This window comes from Pipistrellus kuhlii, unplaced genomic scaffold (genome assembly GCF_014108245.1).
Source record: "Pipistrellus kuhlii isolate mPipKuh1 unplaced genomic scaffold, mPipKuh1.p scaffold_m20_p_27, whole genome shotgun sequence".
NCBI lineage: Eukaryota > Metazoa > Chordata > Mammalia > Chiroptera > Vespertilionidae > Pipistrellus > Pipistrellus kuhlii.
The window spans coordinates 3,254,139-3,279,362 of record NW_023425526.1 but is presented as its reverse complement, the minus strand read 5'-3'; the positions used below and the strand labels follow the sequence as shown (position 1 = coordinate 3,279,362).

At 50.9% G+C, this 25,224-nt stretch overlaps 1 protein-coding gene and 1 non-coding gene across 3 annotated transcripts in view; both read left to right on the top strand.

The window, feature by feature from the left end:
• The window catches only part of NCK2 (NCK adaptor protein 2), a 108,742-nt gene that overhangs the window by 32,382 nt on the left and 51,136 nt on the right, over positions 1-25,224 (top strand). The window contains exon 2 of one of the 2 annotated variants that reach the window (XM_036454024.2): positions 9,319-9,463. The exons of the other annotated variant lie outside the window; for it this stretch is intronic. The gene's annotated coding sequence lies outside the window, so the exon portion shown is untranslated. The remainder of the gene's footprint in view (positions 1-9,318; positions 9,464-25,224) is intronic. 2 annotated transcript variants of the gene reach the window in all.
• Positions 22,483-22,689, top strand: LOC118728008. The gene has a single exon (XR_004990747.1). It is a non-coding gene; the product is annotated as a small nucleolar RNA U3 (small nucleolar RNA).

Genomic DNA, 25,224 nt, shown 5'->3' with positions numbered 1-25,224 from the left:
GTGTGCACTCTTTGCCCATCTGTCAGTTTTCTCCTTTACCTCTGGCTTCAGTGCCTTATTGTAATGTCCCTTCCACTGTGTATTTCTCTATCGGTTAATTAACCCATTCATCCAGCCTTTTATGGCTCATTTCCTCTGTCCAGGGCACCATGCTTAGTGTGTGGATGGAAGGGTATATTACAGTCTCAGCACCCCGCACAGGGAAGACAGGGCATGCCTACAGACGGCTCCGATGCCGAAGAAATGATGCTTATTCTGTCTGTGGGTACAAGTCAGTGGCTGAGCACTGGCTGGGCGCCAGGCCGCGCTGAGCACTCACTCACCTGGCTTCGGAGCAGCCATTGGCAGGTGGGCCCGGGAGGGCGAGCTGGCCCAAGGCTGTCCTGAAAGGGCCCTGGTTTGAGACTTTGCCTCCAGGCTTGGGGTTGGCCTTGACCTCTACTAGAATCTTGGTCTCTTTCTCTCTAGGCACCAGGTCTAGGCCCTCCTTCAGCGCCCGCTGTGACCATGCACTAAAGCCTTTTGTGCGGACTGGCCTCACGGCTCACCTGCCTACGTCCCATCTCTACTGCTCTCTTGCTTTTCTGCCTCTTCCAGTCCTGGCCTCTGCCCCCTTTGTTTTACCCTCCCCCTGCCTCTGTCCCCCACTGCTCCCCTGGGCTCCGCCTCGCCCCCCCCTCCCCGAGGTGGGTTCCGTCCCCTCCTGCCCAGGAGGCCGGCAGTGCCCTCTGGCCCCAGCTCTGATGCAGTTGTCGAGTTGCCTTGGGCCAACTCCTCTCTGGGAATGTTATAGATTGGAATGTGTCTTCCCCAATGTTCATGTGTTGAAGCCCTATCCCCCCGAACCCCCCCACCCCGCTGTGTTCGGGGAGAGGGCCTCTAATGAATGGAGGGAAGTTAGATGAGGACGTACAGGTGGGGCCCGGGTGTAGTAGGGTTAGTGCCCTATGAGAGGAGCACCAGGCACTTGCCCTCTCTCTGCTGTGTGAGGGCGCACGTGAGGATGTGTAAGCCAGGAGCAGAGCCCTCACCAGGACTCACTCACTCACTCCTGGGTCTGAGTCCATAGCCACCGTGACTGAGAAACTTGCAGTGTTTTCTTATGGCAGCCCTAGCGGACGAATGCAGGGGGCTCACCTGCCCATCACAGCAGGGAGATGTCCTTACGGGGGACGGGATGACCACCCGCAGCCCCTCCCATGAGGGCATCTTGCCAGCCCGGTTCCTTCCTGCAGGGACCCAGGCCTGAGGGCAGGGAGGGGTGCGGGAGAGCCAGGCCTGTGCCTGTGCCTGTGCCTGTGCCTGTGCCTGTGCCTGTGCCGGGGGAGGAGCTGTGGGGAAGCACAGGACTTGGTGGAAAGTCTGTGAGGAGGATCCTCCGGACAGTCAGGGGCCTCTGGGGGGTCTTGCCTAAGGCCCCAGCCCTGTCTTGGCTTTTCCAAACAAATCCAAGCCCATGGGTGTTTTGCTAGAATCTCTATGTTTAGTCTTTTAGACCTGACCTTATAGAAGCACATGCTTTCTCGAGGATGCTCACCCTGCTGATAGTATCTAATAGTTAATTTTAGTTCCAGCTGTTGTGACAATAAAAGCCAGAGGAGGCAGGCAGACAGGGTAGTTGGTGGCGATGGCCAAGTCGTGCTTAGCTCTCTCACAGAAGCCTGTGTCAGAGCATCAGTCACCGTCACTCGGGGTCCTTGGTCCGCCCCGGCACGCTCGCTCGGTCAGGCTGAGCCTGCTCCTCTGCGATGAGAGCCACAGCCGCGCCCTGGCGCTGGTGTTTGGAGGATGGAATGCACCCAGGCTCCCTCCAGGGCAAAGCAGTTTGGGATGAAGTTCTTCCTTGATTTGTTCTGCTTGAACCTGGATGCGAAGGGGAGGGTGTTGGCTGTGTAAAATGTTCTCAGGCAACTACACACACACACACACACACACACACACACACACACACACATACACACACTGCAAAATAGGCAAAGGACCCAGATAGATACTTCTCCAAAGGGGGATACAGATGGCCAATAGAATGTCAAATGATGTCCATCATCACTAATAGTTGGAGAAATTCAAATGAAAACCACAATGACAATATCACCTCACACCTGTCAGAAAGGCTGCCATCAACTGACCAACAAATGACAAGTGCTGGCGAGGATGTGGAGGAAAGGGAGCCCTCGTGCACTGCTGGTGGGAATGCAGACTGGCACAGCCACTGGAGAACAGTGTGGAGGGTCCTTAAAAATTAAAAATGGAAGTGCTTTGTAAGCCAGCAATTTCCAAAACACCAACCCAAAAGAATACCTGCACCCTTACATTCATGCAGTGTCATTTACAATAGTCAAGATCTGGAAGCAGCTGTGGTACATTTAGACAATGGAATACTACTCAGCTGTAAAAAAAGAAAGAAATCTTATTTGCTTCAGTGAAAAAATCAGAGAAAGACAAGTACCATACGATCTCACTTATATAATCAGTGAACAAATAAAATAGAAACGGAGTCATAGAGACTAGACTGTTGTCAGAGGGGTGGAGATTTAGGGGTTTGGTGAAAAACGTGAAGGAATTAAGAAGTTCAAATTGGTAATTACAAAATAGTCCCAGGGATGTGAAGTATAGCATAGGGCACTCAGGGCTGGGTAAAAAGTAGGTTTACAGGGTGTGGTCATATGTACGCTTGAAACCAGGTCTCTAATAATGTTTTCTTTGAGAAAATTCACCTAACCTGGCAGTGTGGCTCAGTGGCTGAGTAGTAACCCAGGAACCAGGAGGTTCAATTCCCGGTTAGGGCACATGCCTGGGCTGTGGGCTGAACCCAGTAGGGGGCGTGCAGGAGGCAGTCCAGTGATTCTCTCTCATCCCTGATGTTTCTCTCAACTCAATAAAAACATATTTTTTAAAAGTTAACCTACTTCTTTGGATCCAAAATAGAGTGTTTTTTTTCTTTTTGCAATTGAAGAAATATTTGCCTGGTATTTTCGTGTTTTGTTTTACTTTCTGATGAAAGTGATTCTCTTGCTAGGTAACAGGCTAATATGGGTGATAAAATGTGTCTGAGAAACACATTGCCCAGCTTTGCTGCCCATCATGCTCTTGTGTGAGGATCTAGCCCTGTGGTTTCCTGTTCTCGAATTCGCCCTTGGTCTGCTGCCAACTCTGAGGGCTCTTTTGCTACCTCCCCCTGCCACCCCAACCCCCCTCTAGTTCCAGCCCCAGAGTGTGGGGTGGCCCCTAGGATGTGCCTGCCTGAGATGGGCCCAGATGCCGCTGCAGATCAGGGCCCTGTGGAGTCAGTGCCTGGCCCCCGGATAGCAAAGAGCTGATGGAGGAGAGCAGGTCACTAAGTTTCCCAACGCTGTCCGCCTGCCTTCACGCACCCCTGGGGGGACCTGAGCCGCGCCCCTGGGCAGCGCCTGCATCAAAGGGAAGGGCCAGAGCAGACCGGCTTCTACAGCACCCCAGGTGTTACTGCTTCTGCTGGTAGAATGAGTAGAAACATTGATTTGTGAGATAAAAACCCGGCTTCTTCATCCGAGCCCGTAAACAGACTGCACGTGAAGCAAAGCTGAGCCGTAGGGAGCTCAGTAGAACTTGTTGATCAGTTGCTGTTGCAGCTCCTCTTCCTCGCCAGCTGCGGCTGCACAGCTGCTGCCTGTTCGTAGGAGTTCTGCTGCCCCTAAACAATAACCCGCGCTGGGTGCTGGCTTCCCGGGCCCTGGCTTCCCCCGAAGACGGGTGAGGCTGTCTGCCTGGGCACTGTGCTGGCAGGTGGGCCCTGGGCAGGGGCTGGGAGCCGCTCACCCCTCTGTCCCCTTGCCACCCCGCCCACCCGGAGGAGGCTGCTGGCGCTGCAGTGTGGAGTGTGCCGAGTGGTGCCGCCTGGTGTCTTACCACACGGTGGGCATCAGAGACAGAGAACAGCGGAACCCTGCTCGGCACTGCTGCTCTGAGCTGCTCTGAGCACACATATTCTTCCAAATTCTCCCCGACTACGCCAGAGTGGGTTCCTTCTCGAACTCTGCTCGCTACCCTCACTGTCGGGGCCGAGCCCCTCTGCCAGGGCAGGACCTTCTGGGATGCCGGGTCTCAGAGGGAGGAGCCAGGAGAAGTTGGGAGCATATAAGAGTGAGTCTTTATTGCAGAAGCCAGTGGTCATAGGCCATTAGCCAACACAGCGCTTCACAGCCAAGGCCACACAGGCAGCGGTGCCCCGGCTGGTACATACATAGCCTTCCACACAGTGGCATTCTCCTCTGCACCCACAGCTGTTACCTGAGCAGCCCCACGCTGCCTAGCCCTATAGCTTTACCTGGCACTGTGCCCGAGCGCCCTCAGCTACAGCCTCGGCAGCTCCTCCTGTCTCCCTGCCCTGCACCCTGGCTGGTCTGTAGCCTCAATAGAAACTGCCTCTGAGCTTCACTCTCGGCTCTGTGCTGGGTAGCATGGTAGCTACATCTGAGCTCTTAGCCTTCCGTCGTAGCCGTACCAGCTCTCCGCTCTAGCCTTTCCCCTGCCCGCTGACCAGCTGGCAACATGTTGTTACTTCTCAGACAAAAGAAGCTTCTAGCCAACAATGACGCCCGTCACTTGGCTGCAGAAGGACACAGTGACGTGAGATTGTGCTGTGCCCTTGCACCTGCGGGTCGCCGGACATTCCGGTTGGGATTCCCATGCTCAGAGTGGCCTTGGCCATCTGGTGAGCTACCAAGAGGCCTCCACTCTGAGCGGCCGTGACTCTCCGGGGCTCTGGCATGGCTCCCACAGCGGGCATGTCACCGCCCGCCAACCTCTCCTCACTGCCAGGCGAAGGGGCAGGTAAGCAGGTGGAGCTGGTCTTCAGTGGGCCCAGCCTCTTTCAGGCAGCTGCGGGCACAGGCCAGTCTCGGGCAGAGCCTTGGTCCTGTGGCTTTGACCCGAGTTCTGCCTGGGAGCCAGGGCGCTGCCATCCTTACTTTCGTACCAACTGCCAAGCCTGCTTTGTTGGCGTTAGAACTGCTTTGTTGGCGTTAGAAATTGGCGAGAAATGGACCACACACTTGGGTCTGTTGCCTCCAGGTAGGGAGACTCAGAAGAACCCCCTGAGGAAGGGGCATAACTGACACTGCCTGCCCGTGTGAGCCCTGAAGCCAGCCTGGGCCCCCCATTCACACCTCCTTTGTCATCTGTTAGAGGAGGGTGTCAGGGTTGTGCTGGTTTCATCCCGAGAAGCCACACTGGTGAGAAATTGTCCTTTTTCCTCCCTCCTCCCACTTAGCCTCCTGTGCTACCTTCCTTCCTCCTGCTGCGGGAGAAGAGGGAGCTGGCCCCGTAGCTCTGAGTTTGAGGACGGCTGCGCTTTGGGGCTGGCGGGTCGGGAGGGTGGACGGACCCGTGCTTCCCGGTGACAGCGAAGTGAGTTCATTTCCTCCCAGTCCTCGCCAGCGCGCCCAGCGGTTTGCCTTCGCTTCCTGTCCGGGGGGTGGCCCCGGTCTCTCCGTGTGTCCGCGCAGCCATTGCGTGTGTATGCAGCACCCGTGCCTGGCTCAGGCGTGGACTCCCCGGGGAAGGAGCCTGCGTGAGAGCACCGCCCGGGCCGCACACGTCCGCGGCCGCGCTGGGAGGGGCGGTGGTCTGTGATCTGCGAAAACCACATGGCAGCTGCTGGGAATGGTCTTGATAGGACACGAATGGTGTTAACATCTCCTATATTTAACACTTGAATAAATTCTCAAGACTTTATTGAATGAATTGATTATTCTTGTGTGTGTGTGTGTGTGAGGGTTGGTTCAAACTTCCAAAAACACTTGGAGGTTTTCTTTGGAACTATATTCATCTAAACGCCCACACTGTCCAGCGGCTGGATTTTGAAGCAAATCCCAGATGTCATTTCCTTTCATCTGTAAACACTTCAGTAACAGTAACTCCGGGATGTTACCAGACACGCACCTGTGCGTAAATTCCCCGTCTCAGAAACCCCGTTTAGCACTGGGCTGTGAGACCTAGGACCAGAGAAGGTTCGGACATTGCAGCTGGAGGACCTGTTTGTTTCTCCGCCCTCTCATTTCTTTATTCCATTGTTTATTATCTTAGTCATTTATTTCATTGTTTCTTTTTGAAGTCGCAGACTGATTTGTTGGGGTTGCCTGGTCTCCGTCCCCGGGGTTTCCCGCGAGTCGGGTGAACCTCGCTAACCAGACCCGTCGACCAGCTTTTCTGTCTCCGTGTGCCCTGCTCATTCCCGTCAGATCTCAGCCGATTCAGTTTGATTTCCTGGCAGGACTCTCCGTGGGCTGAGTAAGGACTCGGGAACCGGCAGCTTTGCCGATGGCTGGCTGCAAAGTGGTGACATCCGGGCCCTCTCCTTCCCCCGCAGCCGGCGAGGAGAGAGCCCAGCCTTATGCTGAGGAACGTTACACAGGGAAGTCTTGGCCTTTATTTGGCAATTTTCAGAATTGGAGTTCTGATTCCTCAGCATTCTCCACCAGCCACCAGGGAGGCTGTGTGTGTAGAGAAGTGCTGGCCTGATCACCCCTAACTGTTCCTCCTGCCAGCCTGGTTCCCCCAACTGCCCCTCCTGCCAGTGTGGTCACCCTCAAGGACCTTCCCTTCTCCCCTGCTGAAGGAGTTTCATGCAGCTGACACCCTTGTGCTGCTCAGGTCCCCATCTCCAGAGACCATGGTCTGTGGTCCCTACAGAAGGAATTGGAATTGGGGGCTTTGGTTTGGGAGTTAGGGGCACTCATTCCTGGGTTGGTCATGGCGTCTGGGCCCTTCTTTTGTTTTTAACATGATCTACTAAAGGCCCCATGCGTGGAATTCGTGCACTGATGCGGGGGGGAGGGGGTGTTCAGCCCAGCCTGTGTTCTCTTGCAGTCCGGGACCCCTCTCTCCTTACCGCCTGCCTGCTCACTGCTGCTTAGCGGGGGCTCTCTCTCCTCAGTGCTGCCGAGGAGGTGGGAGAGCCAGCTTCTGGCGGAGCGGCACTCCCCGTGGGAATGCACTGACCGCCAGGGGATAGCGCCTGAATTGAGCGTCTGCCCCTGGTGGTCAGTGCACGTCAGCGACTGGTCACTGGGCGTTCCACCTTGATGGGTTGCTTAGGCTTTTATTACATAGACTAGAGGCCCAGTACACGAGATTTGTGCATGGGGGGGGGGGGGGGGGAAGGGGACTCCTCAACCCAGCCTGCATTCTCTCCAATCCAGGACCCTTCGGGGAAAGTCCCACTGCCGGTTTAGGCCCAATCCCCAGCAGCTGGACATCCCTTTCACAATCCTGGATCACTGGCTCCTAATTGCTCACCTGCCTGTCTGCCTGGTCACCCCTAACTTTCGCCCTGCTGCTGGCTTCACTTTCTTTGCATGCTGGGCTGATCACCCCTAATTGTTCCTCCTGCCAGCCTGGTTCCCCCAACTTCCCCTCCTGCCAGTGTGGTCACCCCTCATGGACCTTCCCTTCTCCCCTCGCTGGCCAGGTTGTCCCACACAGCCTGCTGTTCAGCCGTTTGGTTGTCCCTCACTAACCCCCCTGCCGGCCTGGTCATAGGCAGCCATCTTGTGAGGGCTTGAGGGTTAATTTGCATATTACCTGTTTATTATATAGGATTGTAAATCCACACTGATATTTATAATTCAAAATTACAAGATAGTTTGCTTTTCTGATTATATATTTGTATTACTTTTAAGCTGAAATTTGTCCCTAGGAACATGAATATAACTATTTGCTTGATTAACCTAGTTTATCTGTACACAACACATAAATATTTAGAACAACTCTACCAATATTTTCACCAACAATTTCACTGCTGCTGAAAAAGCTGGAGATGTTCTGTCCTTAGGGTTTCCCCACTCGGGAAATGCAGTCACACGCTGTGTTCCACAGTCTTTTATTTATGCCACCAAATCAATACATCATTTGGTTAATATGCTTTCATTCTGCTTTTGCTTTTCTGAAACTTAAAAGTTTAACATGGGTTTATAATTTTGTAAACCATATATGTGGTTCCAGAGCCAGATGTCCGTAGAGAAATCTCTTTATTGCTTTTTAATGCAAGCAAATACATGTGTCCACATGTCCAAATGTACTTATATTTAACATTTCTTATAAAAAAATTAACAATAGCATACTTTACACACGCTTTCCAAACTGGAGTAACCTGAGTAATCATGACATTGAGTTAAGCTGAATGAGCTCATTTATTCAGTTATTTTTGGAAGGGGTAATTATAGCAACTGCCACCTAAACATTTCAATCATATTCCAAAATAGTTAGAGAATACATTAGTATTCCTGTCTTGCCTTCGCTTTTAAAGGGGGGGGAATAAATCTTGGTCTGTTCGGAGTGCATGCATTGGGCTCTGTATTCTCAGCAGGCGCTTCACCCCGCAGGGAGCACTTTCACGTCTGGAGATACTTTGATCTCACAACCCCAGGGTGGGGTTGTTGCTGATGTTTCCCCCGTGCATGGGGCAGCCCACACGGAGACACGTGCCAAATGCCCGTGTTGAGTGTCACCGCTTAGTTCCTACCAGGCCTTGGAGAGCATGCCATCTCCTCCCTCTCCCTCCTCTCTTCCTTCCGTGCCTCCTCTCTCCCTTTTTCTCTCTTCTTTTTCAGTAAAACTAGACGTTTACATCTGGGACATCGATGATAGGTGCTTGACCTGACTTGTCTGAAGAGAGGAATAGTTCCGCGTGTGAAAGCTCTGCTCCAGTTTACTCTGCTAAAAGCTGTGTGTGCAGCCACGTCTCTGGGGGCGGGAGCAGGTTTTATTATCACAGGCCTCAGGAAAACAGGATTTCCGGTCAGGTGTGTGCACACCGGCCGGACAGTGTAAAGCGATGGAAGTGGAGTGTTGATGTGTTGGAGGCAGGATGGGCATCGGCCTCGTGGTTAACTTGGCAAACACGTCTATGCAATACCGTCACTCAGAGGCCTGTGTGCGGGCGATCTGTGGGAGGCGGGCGGCTGGGCTGCTCGTACGAGGTTATTGGGTCATTGATGACATCTGAGGAGACTCCAGGGCTCGCGTCACTCTTCCTATTTCTGTGCTTCCTGCGGCCTGCCTTTAGACTCTGCTGGCACGCTCATTTCACTGCAGCGGGTTCGCTGTGCTGTGGACGGGGGCGGGGGCCGGCCGTGCACTGGTCACCGTGGAGAGGAGCCGGGCCTGGCCGGGCATGGCGAGCAGGGGGTGCAGGGCCGGTCCTCGGCGGGAGCTTCCTGACCTCAGATCTTAGTATTCCTTTTGCCTTTGGTGTGAAGAGGACCCAGAGGCGCTCCTAACCTCACTGCTCTGTTTCTTTCTTTTATTCTCCCTGCATTTCCCCACATTTCCATCCAGTGAATTAAAGAGTTGGAAAGGCGGGTCAGCACTTCCCGCCCAGCACAGCAGTGCCCACGGGCTCCGGGGAAGGAGCCACATGATCAGATAGTGACAGCATCGCCGTGACAGCCCGCTCCGCCGGCCCCTGAGGACCTGTGACAGGGTGAGCTTTATTAACGTTTTACTTCTGAGGTTCGCATATTTGGGGTTGGCTTGGTGCCATTAGTGTGGTCTTTCAGAAATAGATTTATCACAGAGTCCCTGTTCATGGCCCTCCGACAAAAACACACTCTCCTCTCCAGCCTGTGACTCAGTCTGATCCGCCCACCCTTCCTCTCAGCACCTTCCCTTCTCCCCCAGGGAAAAAGCTGATGTTGAGTTACATGCCTTTTTCACTCACCAGAGGCACAACCTTTGAAAATCCCCCTATTTCGCCTTTATACGTTTAAATATATGTATTTTTTATTGATTTCAGAGAGGGAGAGACAGAAACATCAGCGATGAGAGAGAATCACCGATCAGCTGCCTCCTGCACGCCCCTACTGGCGATCAAGCCCACCAGCCCTGACCTGGAATCAAACTATGACCTCCTAGTTCATAGGCCGACGCTTAGCCACTGAGCCACACCAGCCGGGCTCTGCACAGAAATAAAGCACAGTGTGTGCTGTGTCTGGGCGGCGGTGTAAGTCAGAGTCCTCAGGCCACCAGCAGAGCAGTTGCCATGTGCAGCGGGGAGGGCAACATTGTGCCCCTGCCTTTCTCCGCAGGAACAGCCGCTGCCCATTGGGCAAGTGGGCATTCCTACTGCGCATGCGTGAGGGACCTGCCGGGGGTGGCAGCTCGGGCTGAAGATGGGGAGCAGCCTGGGCCTCGTGCTGCGGGGCTCCCATCGGGCCGTGGGGAGGCAGGAAGGACGTGAGGAGTCCGGGCGGGGACTTGCTGCCCATGAGGACGGTGGTTCCTCAGAGGGAGGCCGAGGAGCGGAGACCCCGGCTCTCCCCGTAGCCTGTGAGCACCGTGCCCACGAGGCCACCCGCTCCCGCTGCAGGGACACATGCTTCTGAAAAGAACCGGCTCGTAATTTGGCGATGAAAAGCTCAGCGGTTTGGTGTGGACGCATTGACTGTGGTTTCCTCAGTTTGTGAAGTGGCTGGTGCCCACTGCACGTGTTAGACAGCTGGGTCCCGCTGAATCAGCGGGCTGGGTGGGGGGTGAGCTGTCATCATCGGATTCGGCTCGTTTCCTGGGAGAACAAACTGTACCTCCTTTTCGTTAACTTACTGTTGCGTTCCATCTACTTCAGAGCCAATACTATATTCTCCCCTACCTCCACAAGGCATGTTTGAACATAAGTATCGATTGGATTAATATTCTGAGTTAAGGTTAGCTCGTTTTCAGATTTGTTTTCACATATCTATTACCATTTTGTGGAAACTTTTTTTTTAAATTTGGAAATGATACATAGTATTTTGTTTTGTTTTACTTTTAAAAAGGCAGGTGAATTAGCCAATAAGGGAGGCCCCTCTCCTGGGGGAGGCGCCCCAAGGCCACAGCCAATAGGGCTCCGGTGTCCGTGTGCACCCTGAGGGTTCTGCAGCGTCCAAGTCCTAGGCCACTCGGATCCATTTGTTTTCTTCTTATTTTCTCCCTTCTCTTACGATTGATGTGAATTTTATGGTCTGTACATTATACTATCTCAGTTTAATAAGACGTAACTGTGGCGATTGTGGATTGGTTTAGAGAGGAGAAATGGAGGGTGACATGCTCTTTATATTGTCGGGTGTGAAGAGTGACGTTTCCCGGAGGTCCGTGTGGTGTGGATTAAACGCTTCATGGGTTGTTGAGGCAGAGAAGCCTGCGGAGAGCCCACCGGGTTACGGAGAATTGGTGCACGCGGGTCATGAATCTCCACGATGATCAGCTGGGGTGTGTGCGGAGTGGCAACTCATTGCCTTCATAGATCAGATTGGATTCCGTCTGACGTTCTCACCTGCTTCTGAGTTACTGTATGGCTTTGAACGTTTTCTGCTTGAGCTTAGAGACTTTTCTCCTGTTTCACACGGGAATAGCACTTCAGCAGAGCAGGTCATTTCTTTAGCTGTGGACCTGATGGGCTCTCAGGCTCTGCGTTTTGCTGTCCTGCCAGCCTGCCCGCCGAGGCTGCAGCTCTGCCGCTTGGGGGAGAGGTCTGCTCCTCCGACCTCCCAGCTGCTGCTGTGTCACACGGACACATTTTCTGGTGATTTTCAAAATTGTTACTTTTGAAATAAATTTTGGCTCACGAAACGTTGCAAAAATAGAACAAAGGATTCCTCTACCCCCTTCATCTACCTTCCTCATATGGTAACATCTTAAACCTCCGCAATGATCCGAGGGAGGTTATCGGGACTCGCTGTCACCACACTTCCCGTCTCTGACGTCTGCTGGGTGAAAGGCAATGGCTTGGTGTGATTTTCGTTTACGTTTGTTCTCATGAGTGAATCCAGCAGCTTTCTGTATGTTTGAAAGGCAGGTATTTTCCTTTGCTTGTTTGTTGGATTTTCTGGACTCCTCTCAATTTCAAGGAGCTCGCACCGTCTCCGGAAGAGATGGCCTTGTGTTAGGAATTACAAATGTTTTTCCCCAACTTTTAACTTGTCTTTCTAGTTTTCCTGGAGTATATTTTACCATGTAAAAAAGTTGTTATGCTTTTTAAAAAGTTCTTCCTGCGAGGATATAAAGGCTATATTTTATATATCCTCCTGTACTCTTGTTTGACCATAAGCCATAGATGCCCTTGGTTGACCAGTTGTAGGAAGCGTGGCTCCAGCTTTCTTCAGAGGCACCAACATCCACTTTCGCCATTTACTGTGGACTCTTACCTTTTCGCCCTGGCTGGGGTGGCCCAGGGGGTTGGAGTGTTTCGGGTGCATCGAAAGGCTGTGGGTTTGGATCCTGGTCAGGGCACATAGCTAGGTTGTGGGTTTGGCCCCCATTCGGCACATGTATAGGAGGCAGTCAATTGCTGTTTGTCCCTCTCGGTCTCTCTCTATCAGATCAATAAGCTTGTCCTGGCAGAGGATTAAAAGAAGTCTTATCGTCCCCCATGGACTTGAACTAGTGCCTTTGGTGTAGACTAGAATCCCAGACGCATGTGGGTCTGCGTTCCATTTCCTCATGTGTCATTCCTCCAGCCCGCTGTGTGTCACATCAGACTTGAACAGATGAGTTCTTTGAAAGCTTCCTATTATTGTAAAATAAATGAAACAAAATAGTATTATATCCAAGTCTATTACAAAGCTACCGTGTTTCCCCGAAAATAAGACCTACTTACAGGTTTCCTTCTGAATGAAATATAAGGCATCCCCCCGAAAATAAGGCCCCCTAGGCTCTGTCTCAGAATGCTATTGCTAAACATGAGAGATTTGGTCCACTGATTCTGAAAGAAATGGAGTCACAAGAAATTCACCAGGAAATTCAGGAATTGGATTGTTATGATGATGTTCCAGAAGATGATGACATGATTGTCATTGAATAAATGAGTAAATTCTTGATACTGTAGGATTCACAGTTTGTCTGGTTTGTGTTGACAACTACCGTACTACCGTACCGTATACAGGTAATAAATTTCCTTTATTTTCATTTAACAATAAATGTGTACCATATTCTTCTTCATGGAAAAATAAGACATCCCCTGAAAATAAGACCTAGCACATCTTTGGGGGCAAAAATTAATATAAGACACTGTCTTCTTTTCGGGGAAACGGTAGTACTGTGCTTACATATAAGTACACTAGAGGCCTGGTGCACGAGATCCATGCCCTGAGGGCGGGGTGCTCCTCAGCCCTGCCTGTGCCCTCTCGCATTCCGGGGGCCTGAGGGATCTCTGACTGCCTCGGGGCTGGAGAGGCTCCCACCACCACCCCTGCGCTCGCCAGCCATGAGCCCGGCTTCTGGCTGAGCAGTGCTCCCCCTATGGGAGTGCACTGACCACCAGGGGGCAGCTCCTGTGCTGAGCCTCTGCTCCTTAATGGTCAGTGCGTGTTATAGGGACTAGTTGTTCCATCATTCAATGGATTTGCATATTAGCCTTTTATTATATAGGATAAGTCTGCAGAAGCACGTAGGTCACTGAATATTCCTGCGTGGAGTGAAAGGCAGATGGTCCCTCCATCATAAGTCAAAACATGGGCGAAATATATCCTTTGCAAAAGGTCATTTTGAATGTGCTTACCTGGACTCCCCACCCTCCCCCATCTTTGCCAGCTGTGTTCCTGGATGCCAGAGGCAGGTGAGGGATGCCTGGTGGGAAATTGGATGGAAAATAGTGACAACGTTGTTGTTTTACGTAGGGGAGAGGGGTCACACAGTTCGGAAGTATGTAAGAATTCCCTGGATCATTTTCTTCGGTAACGTAGCTTCCGGTCTTGAGGAAGCCGTGCATTCAGAAGCTCTAAATGGGACTCCGTGAAGCTGTGTCAGCAGCGCCTGACTGATCGCTGCCAGCTTCCCCCTCGCACCGCTCCAGGGGAGGGTCAGCCAGCTGCTCAGCCAGCTACGCCGTGCAGGCTGGATGGCTTGGTCTCTGGTGAAGGGCAGTGTGCACAGGGTCAAGGCCAAGGGCTCCCAAGACAGAGGCCCCCATCTCTCACAGCACCTGTGCACTCTGCCCACCTGTGTGTGGTCCCCAACTTCTCTGCTCCGAGCGGGGACAGTGAGGCTCCTCCTGGTGTGAGCCTGAAGGTGACAGTGCAGGAGCGCGTCCCTGTCTGTGGCTCCCGTCGGTGCTGAGAAACCGTGGCTGTTCGGGGCCTGTCTCCTTTCCTCTGGAGCGCGTGACCTCGGAGCCCGTGCTTCCTGCACCGGCGTGCTGAGGGCGCAGGAAGCAGGCCGTCTAGTTTAAGGTTAAGTAAGCGTGGCAGGCACGTGTGAATGGCACGTGGAGGCTGAGCCCAGGCAGGGTGAGGGCGGCCTCAGTGTTCTAAGGTCTAAGAAGACAATGTCCTGTCTGGGTGGTTCTGTTTGAGAGAGACGGCCGCCTGTGGTGTCGCTGTCAGCGAGGGCCAGTCGAGGGACCAGGACTACAAACTTTTATGTATGTCGGCTCTTTGTAATCTTCACACTAGATCACCTGGAACACATGTCCACAGGAGGGAGCTGAGGCTGGCGCGGAGGCAGGTCGCGGGCGAGCGCCTGGCCGGTTGCCATCCAAAGCTGCGCTGTCAGCGGGGAGCTCTCCTGGCCATGGTGGCTCCTGTTGGGTCCACAGACTGGGGACTCTCACGTGCTCTCATTTCTAAACGAGAGAACACAGATCAGAAAAGACTCACGCGGGTTACTAGGTGGCTGGGGCGCCTAGCTCTGGGCATCTCCTTTTTTTTTTTTTTTTTTTTTTTTTTTTTTAATTTTATTGATTACGGAATCACAGAATTGTCCTCATCCCCACCATTCCCATCCCAAAGCCCTCCCCACATATGCCCCCACTCCCCTGTTGTCCATGGCCACTGCCTAGGCCCATATGCATGCACACAAGTCCTTTGGTTGATCTCTTCCCCTTACCCCCATCCTCCCCTACTTTCCCTCTGAGGTTTGAGAGTCTGATCGCTGCTTCTCTTTCTCTGGGTCTGTTTTTGTTCATCAGTTTATGTTGTTCATTATTTCCTCTAGATGTGTAAGATCATGTGATCCAAGAAATACCCTTAGAAGAACCAAAACTGAGACAAGCCATAATGGTTATGCTGGGAGGCAAAATGAATCAGCCTGTTGTGAGTTCCTTTCTGGGCCAACAGTTCTTTTGAGTCCCAATTTCAATGTCAAACAGTTCCTTATGTCAGCCATGATATTTCAGATCTGGTTGGTGGACAAATGGTGGTGATATAGGTCCAACCGTCTCTGGTTTGATCCTGAGTATCCTACAGCAACACGCAGCTGCTGTCTGCTGGTATGGCGAGGCGTCTTCAGCGTCTTCTATCTCTGAACTGTTTCTCTTCCGTCTTCATGGTTAGAGCACTTCTGTCTATTCCATACTGTTACAGGAATCCAGGTGGTCTCGGAGTTGTTTTCTGAAAATATACAAACATAATCTCAACCAAAAGTTAATAAAGGGATATTTTCTATAAATTTGACTTGGGATCCTTTTTCATTTTTTTTTCCCCCCCAAATGATTTTCCTCTGGCTTATTTAGACACCATATGTGTATTTTCATGGATATCTTGCTGTCAGCGTTTCGAATGAAGGTTAATTTTCTAAATACAAATTTTTTAGATGTAATTTACTTGCAATATATTTTTCCTTACATGATATTCTTTCACTGTCACCCCCTTTTTTAATTTAAATAATAGGAGACTTATGAAAATTTTATAATGTAGTCTTGATAGCTTTTACATTTTAACTATCAATATTTGCACTAAACTATGACTGCTTTAGGTTCATTACATGTTATGCAACTTTACCATGAGATGATCTGCCAATAAGAATTTTTGTTTACACTTTAGGAACAGCTTTTTGTACAGTACAATCAGTTTTTCTAGAATATTCGTTTATTTCCATTAGCCACATTAATTTCCTCTGAGAAATTGGCTACTATTCAACTGTCAAACTCAACACTCTAACAACAATCTTATTTACCATGTGTGTATTAGTGGAATTGATTATTTCCCTTCTTGAGAAGGGCCCGAGCATTCCTGCTACTAGGCTGGACTGGGATATTAAAAACCCACTTGCGTACACCATGGGTACAAGACCTCTCAAACAAGTCTTGTTGCAGTGAGAGGGCAGCTGCTGTCAGCCAAGTCTCTGTCTGTTACCTGGAGCCACAGTGAGCTTGCCTTGGATGCGATCTTGAATAAGCAGGAGGCGCACACCCATCCAGCAGTAGAAGCTTTGAATTCACTTAGCCTAGCTACTGACCCACAGGCACCTCAACTGCGTAACTACACTGCTAGGGCCCTTCAGAGTCCTTTAATGCACCTCACTGGCAAACTAACGTGAGTTTTCCAGTGAACCGCCACTGGGAGTAAGCATCTATTTACCACAGGTGCAACAACAAAAGCTGGATCCGCCCATCCCACGACTGCATATCTCTGGGCACCTCAGCCATGCCTTTCCAAATAGCAGGTCCCCTGAACCCCATCACCCCAACAGATGGTTCCTGGGGACCACTGTGAGTCCCTGCAGGACACGTGTGATTACAATTAAGGGTGCAAAACAGCAAAAATTAAGAAACTCCCCTCAACAGCAGCTGACTTGTAGACACCACAGTTGTCCTTCCCAAGCTTACAGACCTACATCAAGAGAACTCAAATAGCTTGATAAGGGAGCTACACTAGATTAACAAGCCCAGGAGAACTGAGAGATTACACAGTAGCACCAGCCCCAAAGGAACCTGGGCAACAAGGCAATTGGATCTATAATTACAACACTCCAGGAAAACATGGGAAGACAAAAAGGCAATCCCTAAAGGAAAGGAAAAGAGGAATCACCAGAAAGGGAGTTAAATGAATTTGAAGTTAGCTGCTCATCAGACACAGAATTCAGAGTAATGGTTATAAGGATGTTTAAATGGCTGGAAGACAAATGCACAACTCAATGAGACCTATAAGGAGCTGAACGAGAATGTCACCAACATGAAAAGAAACCAAGAGCAGATGAAGAACGACATAGCTGCAATAAAAAACACAGTAGAATGCTTAAAAAGTAGGCTAGAAGAGGCCGAGGATTGCATTAGCGAAGTAGAAGACAAAGTAGAAAAAAACACACAAACACAGCAGCAACTGGAAAGAAGACTTAAAAAGCAAGAGGAGTGTCTAAGGGAGCTTTGGGACAACACAGAACGAAACAACATTAGAATAATAGGGATAAAAGAATGAGAGGAAGAGAAGGAAAGAATAGAGAACCTCCTGGAAGAAATAATGACAGAAAACTTCCCTGATATTGGCAAGAAAAAAATCTATCCAAGTCCAAGTACAGAAAGTCCCAAACAAGTTGAACCCCAAAAGACCGACACCAAGACACATCATAATTAAATTGACAAACACCAACGACAAAGCAAGGATCTTAAAGGCTGCAAGAGAGAAACAAAGTTACATACAAGGGATCTTCTATTAGAATAGCAACTGATTTCTCAACAGAAACACACCAGGCCAGAAGGGAATGGAATGAAATATGCAAAGCGATGCAAAACAAGGGACTGAACCCAAGAATACTATACCCAACAAGGCTATCATTCAAAATTGAAGGTGGGATCAGAAGCTTCACAGACAAAAAAAGGCTAAGAGAATTCATCACTACCAAGCCAGCTGTGCAAGAAATGTAAAGGGACTGCTGTAAAAAAAAGAAAGAGAAAGGCAAGAAGAAACACAAACACTAAGGAAAAATATGACAACAAACAGATACTTATCAATTGTAACATTAAACATAAATGGATTAAATGCATCAATTAAAAGACATAGGGTAGCTGAATGGATAAGAAAACATGACCCATATATCTGCTGTCTGCAAGAAACCCACCTTAGAGCAAAGGATTCACACAGACTGAGAGTGAAGAGATGGAAAAACATTTTTCAGGCAAACGGAAATGAGAAAAAAGCTGGGGTTGTAATACTTATATCAGATAAAATAGACCTCAAAGTAAAGGCCATAACAAGAGATAAGGTCGGCATCTCCTTGTGGCTAGGGTTCAGTGTGGCTGGGGTTCTGCAGAGGCGGGGCCCCTCCTAAATTGTCCCTCAAGTCTCTAGTGGCCTCGCACCGTGGCATGCTGGGAAGCCTCTGGGCCGTTGCTCTCGGGGATGAGCCTTGATCCCCTGCTCTCTGTGCTGTGGGGACCCCCGCAGCCCTGTCAGTGACAGCTCCCTTGGCCTATCTCCGCCCCAGGTCATCTCGTGTGCACGGCACTGGGTGGGACACTGTCAGCTGGAGGACAGCCAGGGAGGGGGAAGCTGGCTCCTGCCTGGGGCACACTGTGGGCTGGGAGCCGAGGGACTGCACCCACAGGGCGGGAGCCACTTTGTTCCTCCCCAGGAAGCTCTCGGGTGCGGCTGCCCTGGGCCGTGACTGGTCCCGCAGCCTGGATGAAGACGTGGAAGCCTGCGTGTCACAGACGCTGAGTGGGTGGAGTGGCAGGATCACCTGGACTGAATCAGAACCTGGAACTCTGGAGGAGCAGAGCGAAGGACTGAAGTGGCTGGAGAAGGGGCAGCCAGGCCGGGCCTCCGTGTGCACTGAGATCCCCGCCCTGTGTCATAGGAGAGGCCGGCCTGCTGCGCCGGGCGATGCTCCCGAGAGGTTTGACGTGTGTTTAGCACCAGCGTTCCCAGTTTCTGCAGACACATCCCTGTCTGGTTACGTGTGTCACTCAGAGGCAATGGATGGTGATCCGTCGCATCTGGAATTCCCACTTGTTGGTGCCGTCTGCTTTGTTTGTGCGGCAGAGCGCCTGCTTGGCGCCGTGTGCAGCTCCCACACGTGCTGGCAGGGTTCGGGACGCGCCTGCTGGCTCTCCAGCCGGAGGAGACAGTGTCAGGCTGGCGAGGTGGAGCAGCCGTCATGTTTCAGGGAAGGAGGGTTTTGCTTGGGGTCATGGCTGTCTCTCTGTTAGAAGTTAGTCATGGGAAACAAGGCTAGACCGTTTCAACAAAAAGTATTTTTATCTAAAACTGTTATGCTGCTGTATATACTGGGTTTGCTTGTCTCAGAGTTTTTAAATTCTGAGACAAATATTAGCTATATTGGAGAGCACATGTCTGTTGTAGACCTTACTGAAAAGTGCAGTTGACTTTTTTTCATGGTAAGTTTTCTTGTAGCGAATGAGCAGCCGTGCTGTGCCATCTCACGTTCGCCCTGCACCCTCCCCTGAGCTCCGGGAAGGACGGCAGGGCCGCGGCGCACACGGGTGCACACGGAGGCGCGCACGTCTTCGTCACGTAGCAGAACTGCTCGTTCTGCAAACAGGTGACTTCGTTCTCCCTGAGGAAACAGTCTGAGGTCTCAGCGCCCTCACCATCGGGGGAAGGTAAAGTATCGTGAGGACTGGCGTCAGTTTAAAGGACATGCGTCCTTTCTGTCACAGGCCGCGGGGCCGAGGGGCAGCGCCGTGTGGCCGGCTCCCAGCAGCCCTGTGCGGAGCAGGGGGCCTGGACGGCCTCCACCACGTTCTGTGGCCCCTGCCTGGCTCTGGAGGCTCCCAGAGAGTCCGGCCAGGCCTGGGCCTCCGGGAGGGACCTGCTGGCCTGCGTGCCAGGCGCCCGGTCATGCACTGAGCACCCAGGACTTTCGGGACATCCTCCCTGCAGGGTGAGCTCTGCCCGGGCCAGTGAGTAAGATGGCGAATTCAGAGAAAGCCTTCCGTCTCTCCCGACTGTTAACGCTGCCACGACACTGACGGTGGGGCCGGCGAGGGTGTCTCGTGTGTAAATGCGGGACCAGAGCTCGTCCTTGACAGTCCTCCGCGGGAGGAGGGTCTGAGGAGACTGGCCGGGCCAGGAAGCGGGCTCGGCTCTCCGCCAGGTGGGCACTGGCGTGTGTGTGAGCCCAGTGAAAGGCTGGCGGGTGGATTTCATGCTCTCATCTGGTGTTGGTGTGGAAGTGCTTACACAGCTCGTCTGGCGTTACGATTCCATCCGTTTTGAGCCCAGCAGGAGACTCCTCGGGGATTTTCACAGAGAAATGGATTAATTGGATCTCAGCCAGCACCGTGTCTGAATGGCTTATGATGGTTTCTGAGCTTTAAGATTTAGAAGTGCTCTTTGATTCAGTCCCTCTCATTGGCTCGTTGCTAATTTACTCAACAAAGGAAATATTCGGGGGAAACTAAGCAGTAAAATTGAGAAATATGGTGTGCAAGCGGAGCCCGTTTGGTTTCAGCAGTGACAGCACTGTCAGTACTTAAGGCTCCGTGTGGATGCCTGGGGGCTGGTGCGGGCCCAGGCCTGGGAGGGTTTTTGGAGTCTTGGGGTAAAGTTAGGGAAGAGGTTCTGGGCCCTGTGGCACTGGCTGCGGGGGGCTGTGGACAGTTACGGCCGATCTTAGGTTTGTGGTGACGGAAGGAGTTTCCTGATGGCGGCCGTCTCACCGGGCCACGTCCTCCGGGGCCTGCCCCAGGCAAGCCCACACGCCACCACTGGAGTCCCTTCCCGGAGGCTGGTCCCAGGCCCCAGGCAGCGGAGAGGTGACGTTGTGAGAGCGAGATTTCTACAGGGTGAGGCGTTCACGACAGACTGGAATGGCGACGCCGCGGACGTGGGAGTGGGCTCAGCACTGTGAGGACCTGGCGTTTGTGGGTGACACCCTTGGGCCCTTTAGGAATACTCAGAAGTACCTAAATGGCCTTTAAACACCGTGACATTAAACTGTCTATTCAGTGGGAATAACCATAAGTTTGTTCTCTGTAAGTTAAATTTTTTAACTATTAGCCTTTCTAATCGAGGAATTGAATTTGTTCAACTCCCTTTCCGTTCCTCATTTTATGGAATGCGTGTGAGTGATGCTATAAAATGTATGTGAGCATCACCCTACTGAGAGAGGGGGGCCGTGGCTCAGTGGGCGGGAGCATCATCCCTACACCAAAACGCTTCAGTTCCTGGTCAGGGCGCAAACCTAGGTTTTGAGTTCGATCCCCAGTCAGGGTGCATACAGGAGACAACCCATTGATTTTGATGTTTCTCTCTCACATCGATCTTTCTCCCTCTCCCTCTCCAAAATCAAACATGACCTTGGGTGAGGATTAGAAAAGGGGCGAGTGTGTTGTGTGAATAAATCAAGTTGGTTCAACACCCATCCGAAGCAATAGGATAATACGTAGTGAGATTTTTTTAGTTTCTTAGAAGCCTGTGCATGCTGTAGGAGGCTTCAGTTACCAGTAATTTACAAAATTAAAATGAACAACCAACAGCCTTCCCACAAAACCTTTCTCGCGCCTCTCCACAGCTTGTTCTCTGTGCTCCGCAGCTTCTCAAATGCCAAAGGTCATGGCCGTCCCAGGCCCGTGTAGCATCGCCTACAGTCGATGGCTGTGAACGTTGTCCCCAGCCTCGTGGGGGTTTTATCGGACAGAGACGTGCTCCGGAGCTGAGGTGGGCTCCGAGTCGCCTCCTGTGTGCCCACCTGTCCATCCGTGCCCCCTGCTCACTTGTGGACGGGTTTACTCCTGGGCCTGACCGATGGGCTCAGCGCTCTCTGGAAGATTCTATGGGGAGACTCACATGCGTGCGTCCCTGCGGGCTCAGCGGATTCGGTGCCTTCTCTGGATTGCTGCGTGGCTCACAGTAACAGCTGTGGCGCTTGAGGGGCCGGAGAAAGCAAAGTTGCATACAGGATTAATTTTGCTGTGGGAAAATCTTTAGTTTATAAAACAACAGGAGTATTCTTTGTAGGAAAAAGTACAACTCTTATTTTATAGAAAACACAGGAACATTTGTTAGTGCCACACAGCTAATACCTGCGTATAACCGTGTCAGGTGGCCTCGTTTTTCTCAGCAGGTGGTTTGGGGCCTGGAGCCCTGGCTTCCGGGGGGAGAGGGGTGGACATGTGCCCCGGAGCCCCCCTCGAGCCCACCTGCCCACAAGATGCTTACACTTCTGTAAACAGCGAATTTTTTTTTTTCTTACGTCTCCTCAGGCAAGGGAAACAAAAGGAAAAATGGGGCAAATAGAGCTGTTAGTGAACGAAAAGGGAGGGTAATTTTTGGATGGGGATGTGATTTCCAGGGGGCGGGGGAGAGAAAAGGGAGGTGGTGGTGTTGTTTTAATCTTGTAGATGCATCTTCTTTATGTGGGGCAGGCAGATCACCTGTGTGACGGATTACCTCCTGTGCTTGACCAGAAAATTCCAGACGGCCGTCCTTTCATCTTCCACTTTATATTTTCTTGTGAAAGGCCCCCGCTTCCAGGCCTAGGTCTAAACTGAGGCTTGTCCACAGCCCGAAGCACTTCGTTGATGTCTGCATTTATGTAAACTGGGTGGGGCTGGAAATAAGTGGTGTGTGATTGGCCAGTTAGTAATTGTATGCTAATTAACGTGTCAGCCTGAACTGTTTTCGAAAATGCTGAGGATTCAAAACACTTTGTCAAGCTTTGAGAGTAAAAAGGTTTTAAGAAAACACAGGCCAGTATATGTGTGGGTAAAATAGCGCAGTTAGAAAAATTCACCATCAGAATAATATGTGTGGGTTTTGTTCACTTGGGAAAAGCCAGCACCTCCAGGCTGGGACTATATTTTCAGGGACCATTTCTGTGGTTTGTCATTAGACGAGTTCTTCTGGACACATAGAGCACTGAAGCCAGGATGAGGACGCTCAGCATTCTCTCCTGAGCGTGAAGCCGGCTCTTGGTGTTGCTTTTGCAGCTGCCACTAGCCATTGATGACTGCTCTTCTCTCCCCTTGGGAGAGTAAGAGGGGGAGGACGTTTCTGATGAAAGAATGAATAAGTAAATAAGAGAGCAAATGGCCGAAACCGGTTTGGCTCAGTGGTAGAGCGTTGGTCTGCGGACTGAAAGGTCCCGGGTTCGATTCTGGTCAAGGGCATGTACATTGGTTGCGGGCACATCCCCAGTAGGGGGTGTGCAAGAGGCAGCTGGTCGATGTTTCTCTCTCATCGATGTTTCTAGCTCTCTATCTCTCTCCCTTCCTCTCTGTAAAAAATCAATAAAAACATATTAAAAAAGAAAAAAAAAGAAGAGAGCAAATGAATTAGGCCAAACTAAAGAGTTTTATAAAGGACTTATAAAACTCAACACCAAAACAACAAATAATCCAATTAAGAAATGAGCAAAGGAGCTGAACACACACTTCTCCAAAGAGGACATACCGATGACCAATAGGCATTTGAAAAGATGTTCAAGTCACTGATCATCAGAGAAATTAAAACCACAATGAGGTATCACCTCACACCTGTCAGAATGGCTACCATCAATAAATCAAACAAGTGCTGGCGAGGATGTGGAGAAAAGGGAACCCTTGTCCTGACTGGTGTGGCTCAGTGGATACAGCATCGGCTTGCAGACTCAAGGGTCCCAGATTCGATTCTGATCAAGTGCATGTACCTTGGTTGTGGACACATACCTAGTAGGGAGTGTTAAGGAGGTAGCTGATCCATGTTTCTCTCTCATCCATATTTCTAACTTTCTATCCCTCTCCCTTTCTCTCTGTAAAAAATCAATAAAATATATTTTTAGAAAAGAAAAGGGAACCCTCGTGCACAGACTGGTGCAGCCACTGTGGAAAACAGTACGGAATTTCCTCCAAAAATTAAAAATGGAACTGCCTGATGACCCAGTAATTCCACTTCTGAGAAACTTGAAATACTAATTTGAAAGAATATATGCACCCCTATGTTCGCTGCAGCGTCATTTACAATAGCCAAGATTTGAAGCAGCCCAAGTGCCCATCAGCAGACAGTGGATGAAGAAGCTGTGGAACGTTTGAAACGTTTGAACACCATGGAATACTACGCAGCTGGCAAAAAGAAGGATCTCCTGCCCTCGGAGACAGCCTGGTTGGATCTGGAGATTATTATGCGAAGCGAAATTGGCCAGAGAAAGACAAATACCACATGTGTCACTTATTTGTAGAATCTAATGTACAAAATAAGCTAACAAAGTGGAAACAGATTCATAGACACAGAGCACAGACTGACAGCTCTCAGAGGGAGGGGGTTGGGTGGCTGGGTGAAAAAGATGAGTTGAGCAAAAAAACCCTCAGACAGACAACAGTATGGTGCTCACCAGAGGGGAGGGTTGGGCGTTAGAGAGGAGAGAGGGGATGAAGGGCGATGGAAGGAGACCTCATGTGGTGGTGAGCACACAGTACAGTGTACACACAATGTGCCACAGAATTGTACACCTGAAACCTGTGTAATTTGGTTAACCAATGTCACCCCAATAAATTCGTGTTTTAAAAGCAGGACAGGAGATCAATGATTAGAGTATTTCATAACTTAGCCTCAGCTATCACTTCCCAGTTGGAAGGTAAGTGAGGGCAGCACCATGCCCTGGACCCCAGGAAGGATCCTGTGGGAAGGGGGAGCAGTGGGTGGGGGAAGGGCTGCACCTGCTTCTATAGTAACGTGGCCGATTTGTCCTGGTGTTGACTAAGTCATGGATCAGTGGGGTTGCTTCTCTGTACCACGCCTGTGGCCAGTGCTGGGTCCCTCCCTGAGAACGGCTCCGGCTTGCAGAGCCCTGGTACCAGCTGCCACGCCACTGGAAACACCGTGAAAATGTCAGTAAGCAAAAGCCGCCTCATGCAGAAGGCTGGGTGTTCCGCAAGACACGTGACCCGTTTCTTCAGCTGATTGCCATTAAATACAACAGGAGAGACATAAGGAGATTATAATTTGGAACATTATTTCACTCTTGGTTCAAATAAATCAGCTATAAAATACATCTCTCAGACAATGGGGAACATTGGAACATTAGATATGAGATTTAGGTTAAGGAATCATTATTTTAGGTGTAAGGATGGAGTTGTGTGTATCTGCTGGTTACACACAATGAAGTGTTTACAGATAAAGTAATTTTTGTATGGAACGTGCTCTCAGTCATCTAGTGAGGGCTGGGAATGGGGGGAGCTGGCCGTAGGTCCATGATTGATGAGGCTGACTGGTAGGTACCTGGGGAGAAATATCCTCTCCACTTTGAATATGGTTAGACTTCTTCACTCCAAAGCCAAATTGAGTGACTGCATACAGTTCAGTGAATGCTCTGCACAGAGGAGGGAAGCCAGGTTTTCTGTGCCGAGAATTGTGAGCTTGTTCCCAGAGGCGCCACGTTTGCACTGGGTTTTAGAGAAAGAAGAGATGTGCAAAAACTGGAGTATTTGCTCCTGTGGCCAGGAGGAAGGAGCTGGAGGGTCACTGTGAGTTGTCCGGGTTTTGTTACTGGCCCTCCCTTCATCCCTCCTTCCGTCCCTGTAGGACATGCTTCTCAGATGGGGGGAGGCGAGGGGAG